Below are 25,600 nucleotides of genomic sequence, written 5' to 3'. Positions count from 1 at the left end.
GTATAATGGCTTCATTGGGCCATTTTATTAGTTTATTAAGTGAAATTAAACCAAAAAAGAGACCCTCAATGAATTATAACCAGCTTGCTGAATAACAAATATACTGTGCATGAGAAAATTAGCTCCATCTGACATGCACAGCCACCATATGTAAAATGCCCATTATTTGTCTGTCCCTTTGAAAATCATTTTATTGGAATGTATCAGTTAAACTAAAACACATGACCCTCCTTCTTGTGACATGAAAGAAACCACTGAAGAGAAGTTTCTTTTTTTGCCTTACTTATGTGAACTTTCTGGGAAAATAGCAGCTTCAAGGATTTTTATCAGTGTCTGTGTAATGACAAGTGCATCACATGCATCCTGAGCCATTAGCTGTCTACATCCGAAAGAATTTGGTCAACATTTAGGAATTCACTTAATGAAAAGCTTGTCTATTAAAGGCCTGCTTGCTTTGGAAGTTGATTGAGCCTTTCTTTCCAGCTTCCTGCATCATTGTAAATGATGCTATGCAGTACACTCATGTGATACAGCCTACATAACAGGCTAGCATTGTAACACCAAAACATCCAAACACCAGGTGATACATTTCTACTCTTAGTAGGGTTACAATTGGCTCTGAACTCTGCTGCATAGTGCACAATTCTCTGCAAATTCCTTCATAAAATAATTTTTTAATGAAATGTTTTCTTTTCTTTTTTTTTTAAGAAAGGGACAAAATTACATTCATGTATCTACATAATGCTTTAGCTAAAGATTAAATCAATCAAAAGCAAAGAGTTAACTGACCAAATTTCCTCTGTTCTTTCTGTACAACTCTACTGAAATCAACTGAGACCAGAATTAGGCCCATTAACTCCTAGCTTTTAATTTTTAGCTGAAGCATGATTTTTATTATGACTCAACACTCCTGATATTTCTATTATGGATCAGCATGAAGTAGACGGCAATAGCAAAGGACTCTGTGTTATGTAGGCATTGATGCTTTATGACACCTGTTGATTAATGTCAAAGGTTATTTCCTCAAAGCCTGCATTTAATGAATACAAAGCATTACAACATTAAAGAAAAAGGAGCTAGTGAAGGAAGAACATGCCAGAAGGGGGAAGATCAATGGCTGATATAATGTTTGAGCAAAATGGATGCCCTGAATCCAAATCCCTTTTACATCATCAAGCCAATTCAGTGACTGACACATGTTTTCAAACTTGTATAAATGGATTTCCCATTGAACTTATTGCATTTTCTCTTTATTATTTTAGTGAGATTAATACTGAAGAGAATACTAGATTGATGGGTCTGATCTTGCTTTCATTGAAGTCAATGCCAATGTTTCTATAAATGAGAATAGGGTACTATAGTCCTTGGAGAGCCATAGCACAGGCAGCAGCAATGTAAGCAGTTTTTTCATTTCCAAGTTGTGGGAAGAGAGCTCTGTCACACATGCTTGGCACAATGTCCCTAAATGACACATCTAATGAATAGCTTATGAAATTACCTTTGTGATATTAAATTTAGTTTGAGAATAAAACTACAGACAACGTTCATTCCAACAAATATTTCTTTAGGCTCCAAGGAGTGAGATTTTTGCTTTTCAAACTGATTACCTACTTAACTCTCCACATAATTGCCTTTGTTGACTTTAAACCACAGTTACTCATTGAATAACTTTTCCCTATAGTAGGGCAAGGTGCCAACTTCTTTAAAATGAAAAGGACGAAGCTCATGAAGTCATTTCTTGGTGATCTCACCAATTATTTTTCTGTCTCTGAGTTAGGTTACTAGGAAAGCTGGAGAAGGTAATTATAGTTCTTTCTGGAAACTCAGGCCAGATTCCCTGGATCGATTGTAGTCCGACTTTTAAGTAAGGGCACGGCCTGGAAATTGTACTAAACTTCCATTGGTGGTAATAGCCACATAGTGACCCATAAGAGATAATTGTCCAAGTGCATTCTTTAAAATTGGCAATCGACAAGTTCCAGTAATGATTAGATCTTTTTTCTAACTTCTCTGAGTCTCTTGGATGAGGTAAATGGGACTATTCTTGATTAGTTATGTGTTTCTTTGTCAGAGAAGCTGTAGGGAATGGTCCTGAAATTTCAAACTTGTTGGGGGCTCTGATATGCAACGTTATGACCCTTGAAACCTTCCTGTTCTAGGTCAAAGAAAAGATATTCAGCTGATTCGTACATGACAGTATCACCATGCTGATCATCTTATGCTTTTCTTTACTAGTGGCTAGTGTAGATATAGATAGAGAAGAGGAAGCCATTCTTTATCCATATTCCTTGAGGTTGTCAGCCCGGAAATACAAAGTGCTGGAAACCTTCATCTAGAAGTAGCACAGGCTGCTACAATTGCTGAAATCACCATTGGAGGGAGATACAATCCTACATGCCGACCCAGTTGCTCACTCTCTTGCTACTCTCTTATTGTGTGTGTATTCAGTATGCATATTGCCTTCAATGAAAGGACCCTCTTTAATCTGTCAACACTCCCTGTTCTTCTCTCCCCAAAGCCATTCCCTTTAGTGAAGAGTGAAAGGGAGGAAAGAAGGGATTGGCCAGTTAATGAATCATAAAGTCCTACACTTTACTGATGGTGGGGGGAGAGGGGGAAGTGTGGAATGCACTTTTTCTGAATAAAGCCTGCAGAAACCCAGCAGCAATGGTGTGGAACTGTTTTTTGAATCGAGCCCTAAGAACTCATTGTGATTTGCATTCATGTAAACACCTACTTTTTTTCGTTAACTGAACTGATTTAACTGCTAATTAAAACTAGTCAGTAAGCACAATGCAAAATTAATTAAACCATTTAGTGAAGAGATGCAAATGAGGCAAAGCTATGGCTTGGACATGACCAAAGTAAGTGCAAGTACAACTCATCATCTGGCAAAATTGTTCTGGAGGTAAATGTTCTCCCCCGGGATGAAGTAAAGCTATAAAAACAAACAAAAAAAATCATCTGACTGACTGCATATAATCTTTTATTGATAAAATGTTTTGGAATCCAGCTTCCCTTCTTGGAAAAAGTGGCAAATTGGACCCCAGTGGATTTTAAAAACACTCTCCTCTAAGAGACATCTTTCCAAATATGGCCCAGTCTTGACTAGCTGTACCCAGACATGACTGCTCTGCTATCTGTCTAAATACTGGTACCAGTTCTGCTGCAATCTGGGTCTTATATTCTTGAGAAAGTGTAAATCCTTGAAAATCATTCTCAAAGGTAGGATATAGAATTTGCTCTGAAAACTATATTGTCTGGAGTGAAGTAAGAATAGTTTTGCCTGACAGCAAAGGCAAAGAGTACATTCCAGTACTAACTTGAGTGTTTACATGGCAATCATTACCATAGTTCCTAAGCACCTCGAAGTTTTTATTGTACTCATTCACATAACATCCCTGGCAGGAAGAAAAGTATTATTATCCCTATTTTAAAGATTGGCAATGGAAGCCAGATACAAATATTTTAAAAAGACATAGAAGCCTAAAATTAGACAAAGTAACTTTTAAGTTAAGTATCTGGTTCACACATTGGAATCTAGAACCCAATGGAAGGGGCTTGGCTTTCCTCTATAGAGCACGGGGACAATTTTACACTTCAGAATATGAAATAAAACCAGTAAACAGGCTGAGGGAAGCTGTGTTAAGACAGCAGGCTCAGTAGGCAGCTGCCTAGAGCTAGCTGACAAGAAACACATGGAGCAGAGGTGTGTATTAAATCTGCCCCTTTCCACAGGGCTGAGGGAAAGGACTCCCTCCACTTGGGCTCAATGGCTTCCTGAAGGCAGATGCTTCACTTGAAGCCAAGCACCTAACCACATTTCATTCACAAGCAGATGTTACGATGGTGTTGCTGCCCCTCTCTTTTGCAGTATCCCGGTTCTTAGAATACTCACCCAATGTATAAGAGACGTTGCTTTAATTCTCTCCTCTGTAGAGATTCAAACCCACATCTCTTACTTGTTCTCACCCAGGCTACAAGTGGTTCTAGGATGGTGGAGTATTTTTCCACACAGCTGTCTTAAGGCTGTGCTGCAAAGTAGAAAAGAATTCAAGATTAGCTCAGCCACTGCCAGCAAGTCTGAGTGGTTTGGGCACTCACCTGGGAAGAAGGAGACCTGGTTTCAACTCCTGCTCCAAAAACTCTTTACACATTTTATCCAGTGACTGTTTCATATAGGCCTACTGGATCATCATATGAATAGGAGCCACCAGTGTGAGACGGTGGTCTGCAGGGCAAGCAATACGCTGGCATGCATCAGCCAATGCATCTCGTGTAAAACTAAGAAAGTGATACTCCCGCTGGACTCGGCACTGGTAAGACTGCACTTGCAGTACTGCATCCAGTTCTGGGCATTGCAGTTCCACAAGGACATGGAAAAACTCGAGAGGGTCCAGAAAAGAGCCACCCATATGATCAGGGACTTCCAAGGCAAGCCATACGAGGAAAGGCTGAGGGACTGGGGCCTCTTTAGCCTAAAGGAGAGAAGGTTGAGAGGGAACTTGATAGCAGCTTACTGCTATATCAGAAGAGTGCATCAGGAGCTCAGTGAACAACTGTTCACTGGGGCACCCCTGGGGAAGCCCAGGACCAACGGATACAAACTCCTGGAAGACCGCTTCAGGCTTAATACCAGGAAATACTCCTTCACAGCCAGGGTGTCCAGACTGTGGAATAAACTCCCTCCAGAGATGGTGCAGTCACCTTCCCTCTAGGTTTTCAACACACAACTAGACAGTCACCTCGCTGGGGTCACCTAAACCCAGTTGTCTTCCTGCCTAGAGCAGGGAGGCTGGACCCGATGATCTGTAAAGTCCCTTCCAGCCCCTAACAATCTATGAATCTATGAGGGGATTCATATGGAACAATGCCTTATTTTCCAGATCCCATTCAGGCATGAACGATGCATGCCCCCCAGAGGCTGGGGGGGCACAACAACCACCTGCAGGCTGCGGTGGCAGTGGTGGTGGCAGGGGCGTGGTGGCAGCAAGCAGGGACTGCCCGCAGGTGGATGCAGTGACATTGGCGTTGAGGGCAGGCAGAGCAGGAACCACCTGCAGGTGGCTGCAGTGGTCTTGGCTCTGGGGTGGAGCTGCCATCCACACTGTTGCCAGTGGCGAGCATGGACCGCCTGCAGCCACTGGCAGCTACGCTGGCAGCAAGGGGAGGCAGCGGTGACCACCCATAGAAGCTGGCAGCAACTTTGGCAGTGGCCAATCTCAGGGGGGCACATGTCCCCCCATGCCTCCCTACACATCACCTATGCATTCAGGGTTCGGTACAAGTTGCTTAGCCCTGTGAAGATGGAGTTAATTTTGGACATCTGAACGGGCAGAACTCAAGACAACTGGGGAACTGTTGGGACAAAACAGAATTTACCTTTTCAGTTTAGACACCAACAGAACAGGGGTTTTCAGGATTGCAGTCTTGGACTCTGAGCATGGGAATGCCAGCTGGTTATTATGATGCAAACCAAGCCATGGATTAACTGTACGTCAGTTACATTGAAGTCATTGCTCATGCATCCACTCTTACTCTATTGTCAAGGAAAGCACAATGGATTACTTTTTTTTTTAATGAACACAAGCTATATTTCTTTAACCATAGGATAAGAGCATGCACATGCACAATTACCACAGAGTAACCGGTGTGCTGCATCTCCCTGCCCTCCTTTGCCTCACAGTGGGCACATCTACATGAGATGTTTACTATACCATTGACTAATTAGCTGGGCAGTAAATAACATGGCATCTACATGTGCACCCCTATTAGACTGCAGTAAACTAATTTACTTTGTAGCAAGGCAGTAAATACAATTATTATCCTGCTATGAAGTAAAGAACTCTGCAGCAGTGCAGACGTAGACGCTTCCCAGCTGGCTGGGGCATGAAGGTGCTTCACTGCAGGGGCTGCTGCACTGAAGCTCCCTTGGAGCCCAGACAGTCCCTCCTCAGCACACTGAGCTGGGGGAGCAGCTCCAGGCTGGCAGAGTGACCACTGGGGCCCTCTGCCAGCCAGAGTTCCTCCACCCAGGCTATACATGATGTGCCAGAATAAACTGCCAAGTTTATTGCTTTGGAGTTAATTGCTCCCAGGCTCATGTTCAAATGGCACACTAGGAGCAATTAACTCCGGAGCAGTATGCTCCACAGTTTATTCAAACGCCATAATGCATGTGTGCTGCTCATAAAACCAGGGCATTGCTCCTGTGCCAATGATCTTAGGCACCTCAGCCCTTTAATGGATCTAAGTTATCTGTATAAAGCCACAAAAGATAGCTATTGTGAAGGAGCAAATTTCAGAAAGGTCTCCCAAGGTTCCACATCACACCCAAACCTTTGAGCAATCTTCTATGCTGCAGATTTACACTCGACTCATCCCTGGTTCCTTCTGATACAGCCAATTTCTGGGGTTACACATATCACACTTCCAAAAAGAGTGGGTAGGCATTACTTTGGAATATGCTCCCTTTCCCTTAGAGCCGTGGGAAGCTTTCGGCTTCACCATGTCTTCTACAAACAGAAGGATAGTCTCTGGGAAATGTCACCGATGTAACAGTGTTATTCTCACATGCCTCCCTGCACATCAGCACCTCTCAAAGCATCATCTACTTGACAAAGCAATACTTCATTTTTTTACGCTGGGCTACATTATTTTATTTTGGTAGGGGGAAAAAAGAGAACTGTCTGGTTATTTTTAGCAAAGCAAAATAGTCTTCCACCCCCACACCTGATTGCTGCCTGGTTTGCATTTAACAATAGTCTTCTGTTCAAGAGGTTACCACATCCTCTCTCATTAACATTATTGTTATGACACTCTAGGAAGTCTTTGTTTTCTTAACATTTTCTCCACTGGCTTTGGATTATATTCTCCTCTTAGCTGCTGCCATAATAACATAGAGAAAATGTGTGTGTCAGGAAAGAAATGAACAATTTGTGCTTTACTGCTCAGAACCTCATGTGTGTGGAAGGGGCAAATATCATTCATTTTTCCTTTATGAATGCTGCCAATTGTAGCTGCACACATTCCTCAAATGTCACAGTCCCAGAATGGTATAGTATTCATCCTGCTCTTCCCCTCCCTCAGTTCACATGGTCTGCTATGAGCTATCTGCAACAAGACACTGAATAGTATGTGAAACAAGCTAGAACAGCACGTCTTATGCAAGGCACCTGTTATGGCTGTTGCACACTGGGCTTGTTGAGTATTAGCTTTGAGGCAAACCTAATGCAGTTAGGCTGTCAAAGGTATGGTACTTATCTACATACTGCAAAGATGGAACTAATGCAAGCCAAAATCATTTTCCTTTTCTTTCTTTAACTACCATTACTAATATATTTCACATGGTTAAAAATGCATTATAACTAGGGCTCCTTCTTTAAATGTGTGTGCATAAATTTAGATTGGATTCTGTTAAATATAATTTAGAGCTGCAGAAACAAAATGGACATTTTGTAAAAAGAATTTAAGTATAAACAAATGTGTTATGGTTAGTTTCATGAACACCAGATAGGATCTCTAAGTAAAGCTGTCAGATACAAAAAAATAGAAATTAAAAAATAAAAAACCCTTCAAAGACTTCCTATACTCTGGCTAAGGCAGTGCAGGCGAGGGGCAGCTTCAGCCTTTACATTGCACTATGAATGGGATGCTTACCAACAACGGTGCCATTATCAGCCAGGTCCACCACACAGAGCTATACTCAGGAACTCAGGGAGCTGAAGAAATATAGAGCTTGCCCTATCCTTTAAGAAAGCCTCCTTCCAATAGCACAGTGAGCACTTTTTGTGAACTACTGTAAGTGGAGCATGGCTCTGGCCCTTCTTTCTTTTGCTTTTGGAGTGCCATATGCCCTTAGGAGCACACTGGGTAGATATGCATCCCACAATGCAATGATGGGTAGATATACTTAGTTACATCAGGTACCAGAAGTATTAGAGCTACACTGGTGGGGCATTCCACTGAAACTACTTAGCTATGCTGAGGAGTTGGAGTAGGAAAATACAGTCACAATTCTAACCACATATGCTCTACGTATCTTTAAGCCATTTGCAGGTTGGAATTTATGTAACTCTCCATTAAGCTTTCTGCTCCTTGACGAAGGTAGTGAGAAAAATCCCCACAATAACCAGTGTATTTTTTTAAATTCCCATTGAATGTCTGTCTGCTTGCTAATATCCATAAGTTATTCTACTGAACATTACCTGAATATTGTAATGGGACAAAATCTGGCAATATTTTACCCTGAAATTAAGTATGTTGCATACACTTCCTGGACCTCCATTTTTAAAAAGTTCTCTTCAGAGGGCCTTGTTACATGTTGCACTTTAAGCTTCTCAGATATTGATTGGTGTTAATGTCAGTTCAAGTTTAGAGTACTTAGTTACCATGTTCAGGCTAAAAATCTTCTCTGACTGTTCCTGACCTGCACTGCTGTGACTTGCCACTAGAGGGCTGGTGAGCAGGGGCCTGACTAGGTGCTACAGCTGTGAGTTGTCTGCACAGAACAGGGGGTGAGGGGAGGGGGCACTGCATCCTGGGATGCTGGATGACTGAAATGTGGGCAGCTTATTTCTAGGGAGTGGCCACATATTTGTGGAAGAACACAAAATAAATCTTGAGTGGTATAACTTTAAGATGCCTAAAGGGTACTTCAAACTAGTTTATATTCCTTAATGTGTGGACAATCCAGGGGCTAACGAGCTGCCTAAAATCAGCGTGTCACAAACCCCATAGTTAATGTTCATACAGTAAAAAAACAGACTGTTTCATCTGATTCCAGTATCTTTATTAGAAGGATGCTAAACTGCACCAAAAATATTTAACTACCTATAAAAGGAGATAGAGTTTTCTCTCTTGTACTGTCATAACAGGATCCATTCTTCCTTTCCTTATTTTCTTACATAGAAGGGGTGAAATCCTGGTAGTCTGATGACAATGGGGCTGGAGTTTCATCTAAAGCATGCCAGCTTCATGACAGAAGTACTGTATTAAAAATGATTTAACTCATTAAAATTTGGGGCACAAGGCCCTTCCAGTTAGACCATTTTTGTTTCAGATAAATTCACATTAAAATAATAAATATATTCCCATAAACATTTATTTTTTGTTGATCATAAACATGGTGGCTAGGGACAGACATTACACATAAACCAGTTTAAGTCGTCAGAAACTGGTTGAAACCTGTAACAGAACAGATGTTCAATGTACAGTCTGAGAATGGCTGAAACCAGTTTGAGATAAACCTGGCTGAATGTAGACCTAACTGATTTTTGGCTCAAACTGGTTTGCAATGTCTGTCCCTCTACCCAGTTTAACATCTCTTTTTAAGCTTATTTAGCCAATCCATGTACATAGTGACAAAGTTTGCATCAAATCCTGCCAGGTGCACCCTCAGAAGTGTTGAACAAGCTCACTCCCCAACACAGTCAGTGAAAGGGAAGCAACAGTTGTGAACAGGGAAGACCCTTTCCCTTCTTGAAGCTTCCAGTCACAGAAATAGATGTCATCCTTGAGGGTTGTGTCATACATGCCATGTGGTGCTCAACAGAGAAGCAGCTGTGGCTTAAATATCCAAAAGTGCTCATTTTGTATCAGTGCTTCAGTTTCCAGACAATGGGTACTGACTCTTTTATAAAAATCAACCTCCCTTTAAACTGGACACAAACAGGCACAAGTGATTTTTGAAATTGTGGGCTATGGATCACGACTACAAATTATCTCAGTAGTTTGCAACAATCTGCACAAAAGGATTTTGAATTTCACTCCGTTTAATATAATTTTGGTTGCACTCAGTTGATCTCCATACTCATTATTAGGGGTGTGCGAAATGGGCCCTATTCAATTCAGATTTGGATTCAACCCAATCAGGGACAGTGATTCGATTCGTTGATTCAGATCACTGTCCCCGATTTGATTTGTCCAAATACGAATCTGAAGATTTGATGCTGATTCAGCAAATCAGCAATTCGGCCATAGACACAGCTTTAAGTGTTTTTTTCTACATACCTTGAAGAAACAGACATGGCTCATGAACACTGCAATGCTGGGGTGGATGTAGCATGCCACAGGAGTCTCCCCCATGTGCTCAGCAGCAAACCCAGAAGTGGACTGGGTTCTTGATAACAGTGTTTATCATCCAATTAAGTACTTTGCACTTCTGGGTCTGCTGGGGAGCATGCAGGGGGTCCCCCCATGCTCTCCCAACTTGGTGATCAGCCACAGAGGGGCCCTGGGTGCCCCCCCAAATCCAGGAGGCACCAGTTGCTGAGCCAGGGAGGCATGGGGCGGGTCCATGCTCTCCCCATTGGACCCAAAAGTGAACGGATGTGCTTCTGGTCCACTTTCAGGTCTGCTGCTGAGCATGCTGGGGAGTGCCCCAGTGTGGGACACTCCATGCACCCCAGCATCACAGCATTCATGAGCTGCCTGCTACCTAGAGAAAAGGCATGTATGTAAAAAAATCATTTAAAGCTGTTTCATAGTTTCATAGTTTGTAGGGTCAGAAGGGACCTGAGCAGATCATCTAGTCTGACCCCCTGCCATGGCAGGAAAGATTACTGGGGTCAAATGACCCCAGCAAGATGTTCATCTAACCTCCTCTTAAACACCCCCAGGGTAGGAGCCTGCACCACTTCTCTTGGAAGTTGGTTCCAGACCCTAGCCGCCCTGACCGTGAAGTAGCGCCTCCTGATATCTAACCTAAATCTACCCTCTGCCAGCTTGTAACCGTTATTCCTGGTCACTCCTGGCAGTGCTCTGGGAAACAGTGACTTCCCCAATGCCTGCTGATCCCCCCTGACTAGTTTATAACAGGCCACAAGATCCCCGCTCAGCCTTCTCTTTTGGAGGCTGAACAGGTTCAGGTCCCACAGCCTCTCCTCGTAGGGCCTGCCCTGCTGTCCCCTGATCATACGAGTGGCCCTCCTCTGGACCCTCTCCATGCTGTCGACATCCCGCTTGAAGTGTGGCACCCAGAATTGGATGCAGTACTCCAGCTGCGGCCTGACCAGTGCCGCATAGAGGGGGAGGATCACCTCCTTGGACCTGCTCGAGATGCATCTGTGGATGCATGACAAGGTGTGGTTGGCCTTCCTGACTGCCTCTCCACACTGCTGGCCCATGTTCATCTTGGAGTCAATGATGACCCCCAGATCTTTTTCCGCCTCCGTGCTGATAAGAGGGGAGTTCCCCAACCTCTAGGTATGGTGCCGGTTGTTCCTCCCGAGGTGCATCACCTTGCACTTGTCTGTGTTGAAACCCATCCTATTCTCATCCGCCCACCCTTGTAACCTGTCCAGATCTGATTGTAGCCTGTTGCATCCTTCCAATGTACCCACGTCCCCCCACATCTTAGTGTCATCAGCAAATTTGAACAGGGTGCTTTTTACCCCCTCATCCAAATCGCTGATGAAGATGTTGAACAGTGCGGGGCTGAGGACTGAGCCCTTCGGAACCCCACTGCCCACATCCCTCCAGGTTGAGAAGGACCCATCTACTACCACCCTCTGGGTGCGGTCCTCCAGCCAGCTGGCGACCCATTTGACTGTGTGGGTGTCTACACCACAGCCCCCCAGTTTCTTAATGAGAACGGGGTGAGAGACAGTGTCAAAAGCTTTCCGGAAGTCCAGGAAGATTATATCCACTGCAACCCCTGCGTCTAATGATCTGGTGAACTGATCGTAAAAGGCCACCAGGTTGGTCTGACAGGACCTGCCACTGATGAACCCATGTTGGTTGCCCCTAAGCATGCAGTCTCCTGCTGGCCCCTCCTGGCTGTGTGTCAGCATAATTTTCTTGAACAGCTTGCCTAGGATCGAGGTGAGACTAACTGGCCTATAGTTTCCCGGGTCCTCCTTCCTGCCTTTTTTGAAGATGGGGACCACGTTGGCCCTCTTCCAGTCCTCCGGTACCTCACCAGAGCACCACGAGTGCTTGTAAAGTTGTGCCGGGGGACTTGCAATGACCTTGGCCAGTTCCTTTAGAACTCTAGGGTGGAGATCATCCAGACTGGCTGACTTGAATACATCCAACCCCTCCAGAAGCTCCCTAACTAAATCCTCGCTAACCCGTGGTCCATGTGTGCCTCCCCTGGGGCCCGAGGAGGGCCCAGCAGGGAGGTGGCTATTCTGGTCCCTACTTAGGAAGATGGAGGCAAAGAAATAGTTAAACATGTTAGCTTTGCCGTCTGGTGTGACGACCACGTTACCCATGTTGTCCTGCAAGGGCCCCACATTACCCAGAACCTTCTTTTTACCCCCTATGTATTTAAAAAAAGACTTCTTATTGTCCTTAATCTGGGAAGCTAGTCCCACTTCCATCTCTGCCTTGGCGTTCCTAACTGCCCCCCTACATCCCCGAGCAACTACAGAATAGTCCTCCCTGGTGATGACCCCTTCTTTCCACTGGGTATAAGCCTCCTTTTTAGCAAGGAGACATTCCTGGATGCTTCTGGTGAGCCACAGAGGCTTGTGTGCTCTCCTGCTCCCTTTGATCCTCGTTGGGATTACCTTCCTTTGGGCTTGGAGGATCGTCTCCTTAAGGAGCGACCACTCTCCTTGGACACCTGGCTCCCCTCCCCCCCGGGACCTCAGCGCTTCTCCAACTATCCTCCTTAGCTCTTTGAAGTCTGCCCTCCTAAAATCTAGGGCCGCTGCCTTACTGCATGCCTTTGCCACCTTGCGCTGGATGGTGAATTCCAGCAGGCGATGATCGCTGTCGCCCAGGTGGTCGAGCACTCGCAGCCCCCTCACCAGGTCATCACCTGTGGCCAGCACTAGGTCCAACAAGGCATCCCCCCTGGTGGGGCTGTGCACCTCCTGGGTTAGATCGCACCTCCTGGGTTATGTCTGTGTTTATGTCTGAATCACCAAATCTTTTCAAATCTCTCTGAATTGATTCAGAGGGTTCCAGTTAGATATGGAGAGATTAAAAGGTCCTTTGATTCAGTTCGGATTCAGAAATTCACCCACGGAATCAGACTGAATCTCTGCCGAATTGAATCAGGGATCAAAGCTTTGCACAGCCCTACTCATTATACTGTGTTATTAAGGGGAAAATACTTTGACCAACTTATACATCTCTAATGAAATCTTTGTTTTAATTAAATGACTTAAAATATACAGAACATTTGGAAATATTCCAGATTACATATCAGAAAACTCAAGGAAATCAGTTAACAGCATAAAAATGGAACACCAACAGACACTGCTACATATAGGTTAAGCAGAGAGATTTGTGGAAGACATTTAGGACAGGCTATAGTGGTATTTTAAAATACCATTTAAGTTTCTATTCCATTAAAGACCGACATCAGTGAATGCATGGTTTTTTTTCCCATTGTAATTAACTTTTAATTGAATTAATTACTCCAGGTGAGCTGGAATCTACTGCTATAACTCACCTGGTGTTGATGAATATAACCACACCCATTTCTGCCATCCCCCATTTAAATGCAAATTATATGACTCCCCACACTAAATTGTTGGCAAATGCTCAAAAAGCCCAGCAGCAATAAAAGACAATAACATCACAGGCAGCTGTTGCTGTAGGAAAGGAAGAAAAAAAACACTTTTTAAGAAAACATATATTCCTGCATGATTTTATTTTTTTTAGCACAAAATAAAACAGGTGAGAAAATAACCTAGAAAAATACAGAATAAATTTTAAATAAGTGATGTATGGTATAGGCAGCCACAGGTCATTGCCCCTTCTCATACATGAGAATGAATAGCTTAACTAACTTAATCCATTATGTATGATTTATACGTATAAGATGAGCATGTGCATACACATATGCATACACACACACACACAGTTTGGGAATTGCCTATCTAAGAAGCACTTGTAGTAAATGAAGTGTAATAAGTTTTCTAAATTATTTATTACTTCCATTAACTCTTTATTAATAAAATGTAATAAACCTATGACATAATTTCTTCCATAGGGGTTTCCCTCTATGGAGATAATTAATATCTAGTACATATGTTTTCTAACATTTAGCAAACAAAAACCAAATCAAGTAAACAAAACCTTCTTAAGACAAAATAGTACTTTACGCACAACTCTCCCTGCAGGAAGATGCTTAGATGCTTTAGTGAGACAGGAACATGAATAAAACAGAATAATGAGTACAGGTCAGATCCCAGACTTGACTGAAAATCTAAGGACAACTGATATTTGAGGACCATGTGGTCACATCCTCCATTACTAAGTTTAGCAAGAATTTACAACTACTCTTAAATCACCAGCACAAATTGTGGCTTCACTTCTGCAATGTACTCAACATGGGCACTGGGTTCTGCTGTACTCATCAGAACCCACTGGAAGAACCTGGTTTCTATTAAAATTTTAGAATGTGCCTGTTATTCTTTTTCTACACTGCATATAAAGTCACTGTGTGTTTCATGTGTATCTTTTTATCTTTTGTTGTAAGAAGTTATCTTTAAAACCTGCACAAAGTCTAGGTTTAAGATCATCCTGCCACGAGACAGATGCGGGAAGAAACCTTCTATTGCTGTAGTACTGAGTCATTTGTAGCCAACAACAGAAGCAAGAAAATGGGATTGCGCTGAACAGGCAAACATGTCATCACTGTTAGTAAAGTAATTACAGATTTGGCTGTAGTGCAGCTTTTCTATTTGCCAAAACATCAGGTGGTAATTTAAGAAGCAAATTATTATACCCATTCAGGGCAAGTCTGGTCAATCAATCATGTATTGATTCCTATGATGCAGCATCACAACAATGCTGTGGTTGAATTCTGTACAAATGTGCCAGGATGTTTTCACTTAACTGAAACCCATTTCTAAGGAACTGTCATTCCATGACACCACAAGATGACAGTCAAGAGGCAGTACATGCAGTTTGCGGCACTGTAAAATGCATATCCGTGATTGTCTGGACACACCCAGGGAGCCCTGAGCAGCAGCTAAAATGTGGGTCCTACCCTTCCTGTACCTGTACACTCAATGCCTTGCCCTAGCTTAACCTAATGACGCTCCTCAAAGCTTGGGACTCTAGGCAACCACCTTCGTTCCTTACCCCCAAATGCTGTTCTGATGCTAGGTGCCTCTACATACAATCTGTGTCCTTTCATCCTTTAGAGATCCAGATTCTTTCACATAGACTCTTTTTTTTAAATTTCTGGTGGAAAAAAAAAGGGCACCTCTAATATTTTTTATTTGAGCCAGTTGAGCTTGTCACTTATTTTGCATGATCTCCAAGTGGAACAAGCCTCCACTAATTAAACAGGAGTGTTTCATCAAAATCTACTGATACTACAGTTAAAATGAAAGGTTTATATAGAATCAAGATTATACCTTCTCTTTATTAACATACAATGCCAGGCAATAATATATATGCCAGATCTTCCAGTGGTATAAATTCTCATCGTTCCATTGACTTCAGCTCAGTTATGTGAATTAATCCCAAGAGAGTGTTTTATAATTGTTGATTTATTCAAAAGCCCACTGAACTCATGTAAAGAGTCTTTACATTTGCTTCAGTGAGCTTTGGATCAATCCCACAAATGGTGTCTAGTGAGAATTTTGAGCTCAATCACAATTCTGAAAATTCTTACACAAATAAGTAATCTTTTCTCCCCTGTTAATTTCAGTATTACTGCTTATCCCTACAGGCTCTCGTCCCTTCCTTATTACCTGGAAATACAATAAGTTATTACTCTATTAGATATGTTTTCAGCCATCTATAAAGGCCCTGCTACATGTTCAAATTAAAGTTGGATAGAAACCAGCTATAGAGTTGCTACACATTTTCAAGCACTAACTATATAACTGGCTGGCTCTTTTTATAGCTGGATGGACATTTTTATTGTGTGATAATCACTTTGCATGTGTGGCTTGTCTAAATTCATTGCCTGATTAGCCAGCTAATTGTGTGATAATTACTTTGCACTTGTGGCCAATCTAAACATATTGCGTGATTAACCAGTTGTATATAATGTGTAGCAGGGATCTGAACACCACCACCACTGTACTAAATCTATAGCGTATATACAGTGGTGAGTCATGACACCCAAAAAGAGGACATTTATCTTTTGGAGAGATGTTTTATGTGACTGCCTTGAAAAACAATGTTGTAATAGAATCTGCCTTTCATGAAGCTGTGCTAATTTGAGCTTCCACCTCTGGCCAAGAAACAGGAAGAAAGTCTAGCAGATATGGGATGCCACATACATGCATACATATGTGTGTGTGTGTATGTATGTATGCGTGTGTGTGTGTGTGTATATATGTATGTATAATAAAAGCTGTAATCTGTCTGTATGTCTGTCCATAATGATTATGCTCAACTGAGCATGCACCGATTGGCTGAGTGGGCTGGGAGGCTGGGGGTGGAGCCAGCTGAGTTAAAACAGGAGCCTGTCTGATGGCCCTGCCTCCTCCTCAAACCTCTGGTGTGGCAACTCCCTCCACCCCACCTCCACAGAGGCAAAAAAATAAAATTGAGCAGAGCACTTTAAAAGTGGCAGGGCCAGTTGAGGAAAAGTGGGAGCCCCTCTGTCATAGCGGGGTTGGATCCAAAGAGGGGCAGAGGTGGGGGAGCAGGGTCAGACCTGAATGGGGGGGTGGGTCAGACCCAAACCAGGGAGGGGAGTGGGGTGCTATTGGACCCAAATGGGGGATGGGGTCAGACCCAAATGGGGGAGCACACCTGAACTGGAGGGTGAAGCAGGGCCAGACCCAAACTAGTGGATAAGGCAGTGTCTGACCTGAACAGGGGGCTGGGGTCAGACCCAAATGGGAGGGGAGTGGGGTTGAACCCAAAACAGGGGGGAAGGAGGACGGAGTCACAACTGAATGGGGGGGAGGGGGGCGAGGCCAGACCTGAAGTGGGGGAAGGGGGAGGGGTTGGACCCAAACCACGGGGGGAGGGGGCATTAGGTAGGACCTGAACTGGGGGGGAGGGGGGGGGACAGGGTTCCACCTGAATGGCGGGGAATGGGTTCCTTCTCAAATGGGGGGCAGGGTCAGACCCAAACCGGGGTAAGGGGGGTGGGCTCAGAGCTGAACTGGGGGGAGTGGGGTGGGCTCAGACGCAAAGGAGGGTGAGGTGGAGTGGGGTTGGAACCAAACCACGGGGAAGGGGTGGGGAAGGGCCAAACCCAAATGAGGGGGAGGGGGAGGGGAAGGGGGAGGGTTGGGCTAAGCTGGGCTCAGCTGGGCTGAGTTTGTTTCCCCAGCCTGACCATCATGCTGGGGTTAGGAAGTCAGCCCAGCTGGCCTGACTTCCCATCCCCCTCAGCCTGATCTAGTGTGAGGGTTGAGAAGTCATCCCAGCTGGGCTGATTTCCCATCCCCAGCCCGACTGCAGCACTTGGGAGGGGAACTGAGCCTGGGCTCAGTTCCCTTCACGTGTGCTGTGATTGGCTTCCTGCATCCCGGCAGTGGGAGATGAGGAGAGCCAGGGTTCCACTCTTGGCTGTTGCTGGGAGCGCAGCCTTGGTTCTCCCCTGTCTCCTACCACCTCACTGCTGGCTTAAAAAAATTGAAACATTTTGAAACTTTTTAATATTTCAGCTACTCTTGTTTTGTTTCAAGGCTGTTTCAAAGCCCTTCTTTTTGATTCAGTTTCACTGCTTCAAGCTTGAATTGAATCAAGACAATGTCAAATCAAAACAGCTGGCAAAATTTCACACAGCCTTAATAGATATATATATCTATATATATATGGCTGGTCAAATGTATTGTGGCTCTTTTTGTTTGCATAGAAAAATCTCAGTGGAATGTGTTTAGATACTCTTTTCCTGGTGACAGACATCACCAACAGTATTGACCTTGGAAGAAAATATAGTGATTTACTGTTGCTTTGCACATGAAAGCTAGGGACAGACATTACACATAAACTGGTTTAAATGAACAGAAACTGGTTTAAACCTGTAACAGAACAGATGTTCAGTGCACATAAACCAGTTTGAAAATGGCTGAAACCAGTTTGAGATAAACCTGATTTCATGTAGTATCAGACTTAACTGATTTAGTTCAAACCAGTTTATGCAATGTTTGTCCCAGACCCCTTGCTGGTTTAAGATAATCAGACTCCCCAGCATCCCAGCATGTTCTTGGGGCTGGATGGGGCTCACTGCTCCACAGCAGGGCTAGTCCCACCCCTCTGCTCCCTGGTTGCAGCTCCAGAGACTGCGGACTGCTCCTTCATCCCTCTCACCACTCCCTGCTAAACAGGAATTCTCCCCTCTCCTCTGCCTTGTGGAGATGTGTTTGTGTATTAGCTAGCAGACCACATGCTAGCTAGGACCTGTGCTGAATCAACAGCCAGAATCAACAGGTAGCTGGTAATGTCCCTCTTGTTTTCTTAATGGGATGATAAACACAGAGTTAGGGGTAATATACACTATTATCAATTCCCTGCTGGGCTAATCACAGCATCCTGCCAGAGGCTGGCCACGCCTCCTCCCCCCTCAGCTCAGTGCTATGGAAGGGATGGGAGAGCTGTTCTAGTGCCCCCTGGCTTCTAGCCTGAGCCACTGCAGGCATGTGCCTGCATTTCTGGGATGTCTGTACTGTTACTAAGTGATTTAGCCTAGCCAGGTTAGACTAATTGCAAAGATTGAATCAATTCAGGCTCAGGCTTTTTGAATGCCTGTCCCTAGCCAAAAGGTGTTATTAGTATAGCAAAATCCACTGATTATAGGAAACCCACTGAAGATTATTTTTGATATATGGGGTTTATGGGACTAGATGCAGGTATATTCTAGAAAGTTGCTATGGAACTAGCAGATACATGCATTTTCCACAGATCTGTACTTCCACAAAGTATATCTGTGAGATATTCATGTCGAATTCTTTTTATTTTCCTTAATCAAGAAACCCCTGAGAACTATCACTATGAATAATTCAATCTTTCACTAACATTTAGTGCAATTAATAACAGTACTTTAAAACCTGCTAGCTTTGTATATCTTTTTATGCATAATTAAAGGGTGTTGATATTTAATTTTTCAGCCAAGAAGCAAGCTAGATTTGGTTTTTGTTGGCAGCAGCTGCAGCTGGCTTAACTACCACATGATAACCTGATATTGCCCCATCCCTATACACCCAGCTCAGTTTGCTTTCTTATGTGCTGCCTCTCCTGTTCTTTCTTAATTGTGTTCAAATGTTATGCTGTGCCTGAATCACTGTCTGCCTGTTTCCCTTTCTCGCTCTATCTCGCATGCAGGGAAACACACCAGAAGATTTTGAAACTGTGGCCAGGACACACACAATTTTCACCCAGGTATTAGTCACCAAAGATACAATTTTTAAAACATGCATTTTTATGCCTTCAAATAATTGCAGGTATAAATTAAAAACACAAAAATAGACACAGTAGATAAACATCTGGTGATATTATCTTCTTCCTGTAAATAGTTATACCCATATGGGGTGCACAAAGTGGTTGCAGTTGATAATCCTTTTGCAATAATTCTGTAACACAGCTCTAAATGGCTCCACAGGCTTTCCTATTTCTTGTCAAATGACAGTCTTTTGCCTTATCAGGTAATCTCTATGTCAGACGGCTTTATTATTTTTACTAAAAACAGGGTCTCCAATAAAGCTTCCTATTAGGGATGTCTCTCTACATTCTCTCTCTCTCTCTCTCTCTCTCTCTCTCTCTTTTTGCTACTGCTTGAATTCCTGATCTTTAGCTTTCTGGTGAACTGGTAAAAACTCAAAACTATGAGCCAACTACTTGAAGAATCCAGTACATGCTAGAGATATATGATTATGGTACATACTGTAATCAGCACTGATATTAGGCCTGAGCAGGTCTCAGACAGAGGCTAAAGTGTGGGTTTCTCTCAGCTCTCACTTGTACATTGAATGACTTGTCATTGCCTTGGTTGCTTGCCCCTAAAAATTAGTCTGCTTTTAAGACAGTGACATGGCTGTTTTCCTGAAACCATGAAATATATATTCCCACGGAAAACTAAGGCTTTCCCTTTATATGTCCTGTAGATTAGGGGCACTTTTAATAATCGAGGTTCAAGACTCCAGTGGGAGGGCTGAGACCAATAATCATCTGGATGTCAGTCTCAGCCCCAGCACCTCACCAGAGCAGGTTCAAGACTACTAGTGGCATGGATCCAGTGCCAGAAGCAACATCCCCTTCTGGGTTTGGTTCCTTATGACTCCCTCTGCCAGCTGCCAGCAGCAGAGACCCCACAAGCCAGGGGCAGGCATTCCTGGACTGGGCAGTTGTGGGCACATGGTAGAGAGGAGATGTACATGTCCTTGTGGGCAGATGTGCAAGCAATGGTGTCTGGTGCTGGGGTCAACATCTGGGAGGGTAACACATATATAGTACACAAATTGTATTAATGTGTTCATATTCCACAATGGATTATAATGAGAAATGATCCCTAATTTTGGCCTAAATCTACATGACACAGATGCCAACAGTTGAACATTAATATCACAATTAGGCACCTAAGACAGGCATGGGTTTGGAAAGTGTTAAGCACCCATGATTCCTACTGAATTCAGTAGGAGCTGCAGCCACTGAGGCATCTTGGGAAATGAGGGGTAAAAGTTCAAAAAGTATCTAAGTGACTGCAGGATCTTAAGTTCTATTGTCAAAAGTAACTCAAGGGCAGATTTGATAGGTTTTAATATTCAAGCACCTAAACATCTTGAAAATCCTGGCCATTAGAAACTATGGGTATGTTTACCAGGCACAGTATATAGTCAGGATACCCATACTAGCTCATGCCTTGATTAGGGAGCTAGACTTGTGAGGTCGTTTCCAGTCCTGCTTTCCTATGATCCTATAAACAAGCTAATACATCTACACTGCAGCACCATGGGGAGATACCAGCTCAAGTCCCAAAACCAGCATAGCTGTGTCATTGCAGCACTCCATCCAGACTGATTAAGTCCTGTGTCAACACAGGTACTGGGCTTCTCATTCCTAAGTTAACTTGACTGGAGGTAGCTCAAGTAGTTCTACACACTGTTGCATTATGCCAGGAGGGCACATGCAATGTCCCATGGATCTTCAGTGATGCTTGGGCTCCTCAGACACTTTTGAAATGGGACATAGGCTTTGAAGTCACTGCGTCACTTTTGAAAAGTCTAGGCCAAGCTAAAGGCAGAGATGCCTATCAAGCTGTTGGCCTGTTTGCCTGGTTCAGTACTAATACCTCATCAGTCTCTTTCAGGCTCTTCCCTCAGGGCACAGTTTGTTAATTCTGATAAAAATTCACATAGTAACAAACAAAGGTACTCCAATGAACAATGTGGGCTTCAGTGCTCAGAGGCACTTCCCTCTTCATCTCTCTACCTCCACCCAAGGCTAGCCACAGTATAGCTTGCCTTCCAGTAGATCACTCTATGCCCTTTATTACCATCATTTAACTCCTTCCAAGACTGGCTTGCTAATCAACCAGAGGTAGCTTCTTGAGACCCCTTTTCCCTGAAAGGGACGGACTATTTTCCTTTAATATCTAACTTCAGGCTTGAGGACTAAAGTTAGGCAATGTGACTTGTGGGTCTTTAGAACCTGTGAAAAAAAGGAGGTCCTATTAGTTTGATATTTTAAAGGACCCCAAATTAAAAGCATGATAAAATACCATCACCATTATCCTATAGCATCACAACCCTCAACTCTGCAATAGGAAAAGGATGGTACTACTCAGAATGAGTAAAAATGTTGAAGTAGGGCTTTTAGCTTACTTAGCTTTAGATACCTATAGCTATTTTGGGACTTGAACTTTCCTCTTAATGTAGTCACTGCCTCTGTTGTAACATTTCAATTGACACTCCCTGATTCGTGTAATTGGCAAGTTTGCTCAGACCATGCCCCAAATTCTAGGAGGGCAGATAGAATAGCAACTGCAGTATTATAATGAGCCACAGTTCACCACTTTGTCATTTAAACTACACAAAATACAAAGATATATGCTGCATAAGTACCAGTATGGGCAGAACAGAGTCCCTATTCTATAAACTGTCAATACCACACAGAGCTTTAAAAAGAAATACTTAAAATCATTATAAAGCATAGAAGGGAAAAGGATAAAGAAAGGAAATACAAAGCAGGTAGGACAGGGCTTGTTACGTATGGGAGTATTTAGGAGCTATTCTTCTCTTAAAAGATTCCCAGGCTTCTTTAAGCTTGACCTTTTGATGTGTTGAGCTCCTCCTGGAAGATGCCAAGTGCTTTCAACCCTCTGGACTAAGCCCTTAATGGGACAAGAGAGACATTTTCATTTAGAAGCCTGTTATTTTCTTATTTTCACCCATGGTCTTTTAGCCTGTGTCCGTCAGCAATGTCTGAATCATCAGTGTTTTCTCCTGCCCTTACCCTTATGTATTTCATAGGAAAGTTCAAGAATTCTGGGAAGTCCCTGCCTGCATCAGTCTGGTTTTGGAGTCTATTGAGACTTTTTCAAACCCAAACCTCTCAAGAGAGAAAAAATATGTTTCTGGAAAAAAAAATCACAAGATTAAAGAAGTGACATTTCCCCTGATGATATACATAAACACCTCCAAACAGAAAATGTTGCTTAATGGGAAGGACAACCCATTTTAAAATATAGCCAATCAGAAGTATTCACAGATGATCAGGCTAGTATTCATAGATGGAACAGATGAAATCTGACCTCCTGCAAGGCACAAGCCAAAAACCTCATGCCACCGTTTCTGCACCAAGTCCACAACTGTTGTTTGGATGATATAGCATCTGATGAAATAGGCTGTGGCCTGAAAAAGTTCATGCCTCACTGGACCAGTTAATCTATAAGGTGCAATCCTGCCCTCTCTTTTAGCTGTTTGGGTGATAATATTCTTTTTTCAGAAAGATTTCTTCTCTTTGCATAAAAGACTGTCACAGATAAGAAATTCATCACGTCCTTTGGAACCATGTTTCAGTGGTTAATTACCCCATTCTTTAAAGTTGCAAGTTACTCCTAGTCTAAATGTGTATACTTCAGCTTCCAGCCATTTGACCTTATAACTTTTTCTGCTAGATCGGGGTATCAAAGTCACTTCATGTCCCAGAATGCATCCAGACCAAGGGGCTCCTTTAGTGCTGGATCCAGCCTAGGGCACGGAGTAGGTCCATCCTGGGGTATAGCTGGTAGTAGCTCCGGCCCAGGGCACTCAGGGGTGCTGGTAGTTCTCGCTCTGGCCTAGGGCATATGGTGGTATTGGCTCCAGGTTTGACACAGGGCAAACAATAGCTCCCAATCCAACTCTGGCACAGAGGAGGTGGGGTAAGCAAATGGGCCAAATGGTCCTGTCCCACAGTGGTGGTAGTGGCAACAGGCCAAGTGGCTGCAGGGCAACCAAGGCTTTATCAGCCCTCACTTGTCCTCCTGCCACTGAAGGCCATGTCCATTGGGGCCCAAGTATCCCAAATCTGCAAAAGGTCATGGCCCCAGCCCTGCCCAACAACTTCCAGTAGCTCTCCAGTGGTCCAGTGAGGCAGATAGAGTGGTTCCATGGGCTAGAGCTGGCCCATGGGCTGTATGCTTGACACTCCTGTGCTAAATTAACAGAAAACCTTTCCTCATCAAGGTACTTGTTGGTCAAATCATTTCATACATATGTTAAATAAATGGAGCTGCTTTATAGCCACTCACTAATAGGGACACTTTTGTGTAATACTTTCCTGATCTATGTCAATTTTTCAACAGCCTTTTTGAAACAATGATAGTAGTATTGGCCGCAGTATTCTAGTAATAGTCTTGGTTCTCCAGGCCCTCTTGTCATGGACTATCTAGTCCCTTGGGTGCATGTTGATGATCCAACACTATTACATAAGGGTCTCTATCAGTCTCATTTGCCTTTCCCATCAACCTCTTGGCTGTTGATAAAACTCCTGATTTTATCTTCCTATTGCAAGGTGCCTTGCACTCAGATTCTCATTTGGTCCTGAACTGTCTGAATTCTGCCGCAAGACACTGTGTCTCATTGTTTGAGTACAACATGGTGGGACTATCACACCTTGCAAAGCATGCCATCACTTTCCTGATCACATTTCTTTCCTGAGTATCCTCCACAGAAGCAATGACCCAGAAATTGGAGCAGTAATTTACTGAGACTATGTACTACCTGTCATTAAAGGTGAATAGGTCTATTCCAATTGTTGTCATATTTTGATTTAGGATTTCAAGAGGCAGAAATCTCTCTTTGTGATATCAACTACTATTCTCTTTGCATTTAGGTATGCTCTTACCTGGGTGTTTGTGCCTGGTTAGTAGATAAGCCCTCAGGTATATCTCTCTTCTCTATGGGTATGAAATCATAGAACCATAGAAAATTAGGGCTGGAAGGAATCTCAGGAGGTCATCTAGCCCAAACCCATGCTCAAAGCAGGACCATCCACAACTAAATCATCCCAGCCAAGGCTTTGTCTAGCTGAGCCTTAAAAACCTCCAAGGATGGAAAGCCCACAAGTTCTCTAAGTAACCTGTTCCAGTGTTTCACTACCCTCCTAATGAGAAAGTTTTTCCTAATGTCTAACCTAAACTTCTCTTACTGCAACTTGACACCATTGCTCCTTGTTCTGTCATGTGTCACCACTGAGAACAGTTCAGCTCCATCCTCTTTGAAACCACCCTTCAGGTAGTTGAAGTCTGCTATTAAATCCCACCCCCCAGTCTTCTCTTCTCTAGACTAAATAAATCCAGTACCTCCAGCCTCTCCTCAGAAGTCATGTGCCCCAGCCCCTGAACCATTTTTTTTGCCTTCCACTGAACTCTCTCCAACTTGTCCACATCCTTTCCATAGTGTGGGGCCCAAAACTGGACACAGTACTTCAGACATGGCCTCACCAGTGCTGAATAGGGGGAATAATCACTTCCCTTGATCTGCTGGCAGCAGATGTGGCCAATGATCTGCTGGCAAAACTTCTACTAATGCAGCCCAGTATGCTGTTAGTCTTCTTTGCACACTGTTGGTTCATATTCAGCTTATTATCCACTGTAAGCCCCAGGTCCTTTTCTGGAGAGCTGCTGCTTAGCCAGGCAGTCCCCAGCCTGTAATGGCACATGGGATTCTCCCATCCTAAGTGCAGAACCTCATGAGATTTCTTTTAGGCCAATCCTCTGATTTATCTAGGTCTCTCTGAATCCTAGCCCTACCCTCCAACATATCTACTACTCCCTCCAGCTTGGTGTCACCTGCAAACTCACTGACAGTGCACTCCATCTCATCTTCTTGGTCTTTGATGAAAATATTTTAAAAAACTGGTCCCAGGACCAACCCTTAGGCCACTCCACTTGATACCAGCTGCCAGCTAGACATAAAACCATTGACTACTACCCTCCAAGCCTGATGATCCAGCCAATTTCCTGTGCACCTTACAGACTATTCATACAACCTATACTTCCTTATCTTGCTTGCGAGAATGTTGTGGGGGACCCAACCAAAAGCCTTCCTAAAGTCACATCCACTGTTCTCCCCACATCCAGAGAACTAGGTATATCATCATTGAAAGCAACCAGGTTTGTCAGGCATGACTTTCCCTTAGTGAATCCAACCTAACTGTTCCTAATCACCTTCTTCTCCAAGTGCTTAGAAATGGATTCCTTGAGGACCTGCTCCATGAGTGTTCCAGAGACTGAGGTGAGGCT

This window comes from Crocodylus siamensis, chromosome 3 (assembly GCF_052110815.1).
Source record: "Crocodylus siamensis isolate JL-2025a chromosome 3, ASM5211081v1, whole genome shotgun sequence".
NCBI classification, from domain to species: Eukaryota; Metazoa; Chordata; order Crocodylia; family Crocodylidae; genus Crocodylus; species Crocodylus siamensis.
Note: the sequence above shows the minus strand (reverse complement) of the source record.